The sequence below is a fragment of the Clupea harengus genome, chromosome 24, assembly GCF_900700415.2.
Source record: "Clupea harengus chromosome 24, Ch_v2.0.2, whole genome shotgun sequence".
Lineage (NCBI taxonomy): Eukaryota > Metazoa > Chordata > Actinopteri > Clupeiformes > Clupeidae > Clupea > Clupea harengus.
Window position 1 is genome coordinate 14,748,154 of NC_045175.1, and position 6,901 is coordinate 14,755,054.

At 40.1% G+C, this 6,901-nt stretch overlaps 1 pseudogene; it reads right to left on the bottom strand.

Moving 5' to 3' along the window:
• Window positions 1–1,413: 1,413 nt before the first annotated feature.
• On the bottom strand, window positions 1,414–5,530 carry LOC122128757 (annotated as a pseudogene).
• Window positions 5,531–6,901: the final 1,371 nt, after the last annotated feature.

Sequence of the window (6,901 nt, forward strand, 5' to 3'; positions counted from 1 at the left end):
CTAAGATACAGAAACCAAAACCACACAGAGTCAAGCTTTGGAATTACACAAAGATGGACAAACATTATGAACTCAAAAGGCTAACAAGAATCATAACTAAGATAAACGGCGTTGAATGCCAGTAAACGCAAACGCGACAATAAGTAATTTAGGATTGAACTCACGGATACTACAAGGCCTAACAATGGAGATCTATGGAATAAACTTTGAACAAGGAAAAACCTGCATGCAGGGGTGCAGAACAAAACAGAGATAGTCACAGAAGACCTGGGGTCGTGGGCACGGAGCTACTGAGCGATCTGGGAAATCGCGGAATCAGGAAATGCTGATGGCTACATACAGCAAATACTATTTATTTCCATTGCATTATTTTTCCTTTCCTCAATAACGTATTCAGATACATCCCAAATACACAAAGACAGACACACACACACACACATACATATACATGCAAGACAGATAGTTACCATGGCATAACACTATTCACCATATAGATACTTCACCAGATACTTAAGCGTAATTTATAGTCAGCCTTTTACGCAGACACGTAGAGCCCTCTCCGTCATTGCAAACCCTCTCCGAGCACCTCTCCCTGGCCTGACGTGCACCTGCACGTGCAATTTTGTAACTTTTCGTCTCCGTCAATCCGTCAATACATCGCTGTTTACTTTGTGGGTAGTAGTATGTTAACATTAGATAGCAGGTGGATTAGAAATCCCCTCAGACGTATTTTTCAGTTACAATAACTTTTTTACATTGCACTATTTCTCTGTAACTTCTAAAAAAATTGAAGCAAAAAAAAGTCAAACAAACAACTTTTATGTACAAATACGACCATATACGGAGTTTGGTCTGCCATCTTTTTTTTCAGCGTCGCAATTTGATTGTTTGATTGTCTGGTCTTCAGGAAAAAACGTTGTACCCTGACTGTTCTGGCAGTGAATTGCTTTGCAACAGCCACCAACTGTCGGAGAACTGTCAAAGGTTCACAAGTCCATCAAAGCAACTGTGTAACTACGCAGTCGTAGAAGCATATTTCGGCCATTACACCTACATACTTTTTTACAGTAGGCCTCACTGAGAGACAGTGGATCATTTGGACATAACTAGATTAGTAGATCAATCCAAGAAATCCAAATATCAGTCCAGACTAGTTACCACTCTATTTGTGAATCCTGACTTTTCTGTTATCAAAGGGCAGACTTAAATACTAAAAGTCAAACTGACATTAAAATGTATGCAATGCAATAATGTAAAGTGCCATTTCATGCCAAGTTACCAACCAAAGTGCTGCAGTGAAAATGGAATATGTATCTCCTATATCATGACTGACACATTTATGCATCTGCTGGTATCTTTACATGTTTCATACTGTACGTCAGCAGTAGATAGCAGTGACATCAAAACTATTAATCAGTAATGCACAGTTCTGTAGTGGAAGGGACATAATCAACACAAGTTCACATTTTGTCACAAATAACAATGAAAAAATAAGTTCATCCATCTCCATTAGAAACTCACCGTGCCCTTCTGTAGCATCTCATAGCAGGGAGCAATCTCCTGCGTCCCTCATCTGATGTGTTGTATTTCTTAAGGTCAAAGTCATCCAGCACCATCTCAGACATCAGAAGCATGTGGGCCAGTGCTGAACAGTGGGCAGGAGATAATTTCTGTCTGATGTTCTTTGACTCCAGATATTTTGTCATTTCTTTGTGCATGGAATGATCGTTCATTTCAAATAAGCAATGAAAAAGATTGATGCATCGTTCAGGAGAGAGATCTTCCCTGTTGAGCTTCTTAATGTATTGACATATTTCCTTGGTGCTCTTTGAGCTGCTGTATTCATGCTTCAGTAGACCTTTCAAAAGTCTCTGATTGCTCTCCAGAGAGATGCCCATAAGGAAGCGAAGGAAAAGATCCAGGTGTCCATTTCTGCTCTTCAGAGCCTCATCCACTGCACTCTTAAGTAACACATGTAGATGGTCATTAGATTGTAAGCCCAGCACTGATTGAAGAGATGATAAAACAGATGGACTGGGTTTATGTTCTTCACTGAGGAGGGATTTCAGGGCCTCAAGGTTCCCAGTCACATATGAGTGAAACACAAACACAGCTGCCAGAAACTCCTGGATGCTCAGGTGCACAAAGCAGTAGACCTTCCTCTGGTGAAGCACAGATTCTTCCTTGAAGATTTCAGTGCACATGCCAGAGTACACTGAGGCTTCACTGACATCAATGCCACACTTTCTCAGATCTCCCTCGTAAAACATCAGATTGCCATTCTCTAGATTATTGAAAGCCAGTTCTCCAAGCTTCAGTAAAATGTCCTTCTGAGATTTTAGAAGTTTCTCTTCATCTGTCTCAGTTCCACTCTGATACTTCTGATCCTTCCTTCTGGTCTGGATGAGCAAGAAGCGTATGAACATCTCAGTCAGAGTTTTGGGAATGTCTTTAGTGTTGTCCAGCATCTGCTGAAGTACAGTGGCTGCAATCCAACAGAAGACTGGAATGTGGCACATGATGTGGAGACTCCTGGATGCCTTAATGTGTGAGATGATTCTGCTGGCCTGACTCTCATCACTGATTCTCTTCCTGAAGTACTCTTCCTTCTGGGGGTCATTGAACCCTCGTACTTCTGTCACCTGATCGATGCACTGAGCAGGAATTTGACTGGCTGCTGCTGGTCGTGAGGTTATCCAGATGTGTGCAGAGTGAAGCAGACTTCCTTGAATGAGGCTCGTCATCCACTGATGAAGTTTGTTTTAAATCAGATATCATGTTCTGCTGGAAATTCAGAGGTAATCGACTCTCATCCAAACCATCAAAGATGAACACAACCTGACAGTTGTTGTATTCTTCACTATCCTTCAGCTCCTTCAGTTCAGGATGGAAGTCAAGCAGAAGCTTGTGAAGACTATACTGATCACTCCTGACCAAATTCAGCTCACGGAAAGGAAGGGGAAACATGAAGTCTACATTCTGATTGGCTACCCCATCTATCCAATCAAGAATGAACTTCTGCACTGACACTGTTTTCCCAATGCCAGCAACACCTTTGGTCATCACAGTTCTGATGTTCTTCTCCTGACCAGGTAAGGGCTTGAAGATGTCATTGCAATTGATTGGTGTGTCTTCGGTAGTTTGTGCTCTGGATGCTGATTCTACCTGCCAAACCTCATGTTCCTTATTCACCCCTTCACTCTCTCCTTCTGTAATGTAGAGCTCTGTGTAGATCTTATTGAGGAGTGTCTCAGCTCCTGATTTGATGATACCTTCAGATATGTTCTCAAACTTCCTCTTCAGACTGGCTTTATGCTTCTCTATAACTCTCCTCAGGACTTCATCAGCTGTTTATCATGGACAAAATAAAAAAAAAAAAACTATTAGTATCATGTGTTTGATGAATCACAATATTTATTCTTATCTGTGATTGCTTCAGCCAAATTATCATTGGCCCTCCAGACGCAAATATTCATTGTTTTTTCACTACTGTTGCTCCTTACACATTAAAATGGTAATTTTCTGATCTGCTGTAGAGCTACAGTCTAAAACCCTGTCTGATGCTCTAGCACTACACTTAGCCTTCTTAAACACATTTGTTACAGTAATGATGTTGCAGTATTACATAATATGTTAATTATACTGTATATTAATACATGTATTATAATAATGCATAATTATAATAACTAATTCTCTCACTGAATGGCAAACAGAAAAAAGTCAATGATTTAATGTAAATAAGTTTATGTTCCAGTGTAAATGCTATATGTTCCAAAGGCTTGAAGTTCCCGACCCCTGCCCTAGACAATCTTATGTTGTGTTTGCAACATGGTAAGACTTGTTGAGGTATCGGTCATAATTGACCAGACTGATATAAATGTCAGTATGCTTTTTAAAAACATTTGATTTAGATTTAGGGTTAGGGTTTACATTTGGATTTAAACCTTTTTAACAATGCGAGTAATTGTTTGACAATTTCACTGGCAAGTTTTAAAGTTATCCAAAAAAAAAAAAAAATGTTGTATTGCTCAGTTTTATTAAAAATAAGGGACATTCCAAGACTACTTGAACATACATAACTAGTACAAATCAAAATATCAGGATTATTTATGTTTTATGTATTTCATTTTTTTTAAACAATTAGCAACACATATTTAGAGTATGAAGAAAATATATATCATATCATACTACAGTTTAATAACACAAGTATCTTTGGTCAAACATGACCAAACAAATGACCAAACACTATTCAAACACTTTGATGTTGCAATGAAATGTAATTTCTGTGTATAAAAGCACATAAATGTGTTCTTCATTATCAGTTTAAGTCCATGCGTAAAAACAACAATGACAACAATAATAACTCATATATTCATATACTGTTTTTTTCTCTCCTTTAAGAACAATCTTGTATCACTATTTTTGTAACGCTCTGTCAGCTGAAAAGGTTCCTGACCACTGTCTTATAAGCCAGTCCAGTAACACTTTATATGAAGTCTGCATCTATAAGTTCCTATGATATCTTATAAAGAAGCTATGCCATTGTAACACTCATTATAACTATGTTTATGTCTTCACAATGACTCATAACCAACTTTATGATTAATTAGGTCAGTTCATTATAAATGGTTATAATTTAAGACAGAATAATGCACTATAAATATATGACCATTAGACAGAGAGAGTTTTTGTCTCCCTGCTGCCTTTTGTGCCTACCCTAGGAGACCCTTGACACGGTTACCCTTTGACAATAATGCATTATAAATATGTGATCATTAGAAAGTGCTACCGTAACTCCTTCATCAGATCTGATAAAAGTAAATCATCAGGAAACCCTCACCTGGTTTGCTCCTTCTGTCTGGTGTGTGTTCAGTGTGCAGGTGTCTGCTGCTTTCTACCATGTCTGTGTGTTCATCCAGAAGAGGCTGTAGAGGAGGTTGAGTTCTGCATACATAGAGAGGGATACATAGACAGTTTATTGTTTCATAATATGTCAGTTTTCCACAATTATTGTGACTTACCCCTGAAGAACTGAAGACTATGAATGTCTATCTACATGGCTTGCCTTAGGTACATACAGATTAAGATGAGCTGTCAGAAATCAGCTGACTCAATGTGACATATAGACATGGTAGGTGTTGATGTGACAGCAGAGGAAAAGAGGAATCTCCTGTGGCGAGGAGGGGTAAGGTATCGGCATTGGGGCACAAGTACTTCACATATGTAAAACTGCATGACATAATTAGGGTGAATGGAATTCCAGCTACTTTCACCCTCATGAAACAAAGAGTGCCAAAGAGAGCCATGTGTTGCTGCTTAATATATAGGCGGTGTAGACGTCAGCGACCGCAGAGTTATAACCGAATGAGCAGCCGTACTAAGAAATAATATGAGTCGTTTTTTACTTCTTTAGCGAGAGAGAGAGAGAGAGAGACAGAGAGAGAGAGAGAGAGAGATAGAGAGAGATAGAGAGAGGGATATTGGTTTGAATCTCTTCTAAAACCATGAGGCTGATAAATCACTTTAGACCTGATGGGGCTGGTGCGCAGGGAGGATTAAATTGTACCTTTGCTACGGATGGGAAGATTCAGCCTTTAGCTTTTTACCAATCCTCTTTCATAACAGTGTGTATGTGTGTGTGTGTGTGTGTGTGTGAATGTGTGTGTGTTCGAGCCTATGTGAGTGTGAGTGTGTGTAGAATTGTATGTGACAACACTGACATGTCCGAATAACTACTCACTTTAGGACTGATGGAACTGATTCACTGCTGAAGTTAAGAGGTTCAGGCAGGGACAGGTCACTCTTCATGGACACACAGCTGGGCACTGGAGATGTAGGTCTGTGTGTGTGTTGTCTACAGGAGACACCAGAAACGAATCAACATAGACTCATTTCTCTGTTGAATGATTGGATGTGTTCCCAATTAATGTTATATAACAACATCTGCACCAATGCAGAATGGATCTCTCTCTCGCTCTCTCTCTCACACACACACACACACGCACACACGCACACACAAACACACACACACACACACACACACACACACACACACACACACACAGAATGGATCTCTCTCTCTCGCTCTCTCTCACACACACACACACACAGACAGACACCCACACTCACACACACATGTACACACACACGCATGCACGCGCACACACATACACACACACACAATCACACACACACACAATTACACGCACACCCTCTCTATATCATATACACCTCTACATGTTTTCCATTATGGAGTTTAGGTTATACCTTTACTTTGCTATGTATGGGAAGATTCAGCCTTCAGCTTTTTACCAATCCTCTTTCATAACAGTGTGTGTGTGTGTGTTTAAGTGTATGTGAGTGTGTGTGTGTGTGTGTGTGCAATTGCATGTGACAACACTGAAATCTCTTAATAACTCAAATAAAGCTACTCACTTTTGACCTGATGGAACTGGATCACTGCTGAAGTTAAGAGGTTCAGGCAGGGACAGGTCACTCTTCATGGACACACAGCTGGGCACTGGAGATGGAGGTCTGTGTGTGTGATGTCTACAGGACAAACCAGAAACCAATCAACATAGACTCATTTCTCTTTGGAATGATTGGATGTGTTCCCAATTAATGTTATATAACAACATCTGCACCAATGCAGAATGGATCTCTCTCTCGCTCTCTCTCTCACACACACACACACACACACACACACACACACACACAACACACACACACACACACACACACACACAGAATGGATCTCTCTCTCACTCTCTCTCAGACACACACACACACACACACACACACACAGACAGACACCCACACTCACACACACATGCACACACACACACACACACTTGCACACACAAACACACACACACACACACACACAGAATGGATCTCTCTC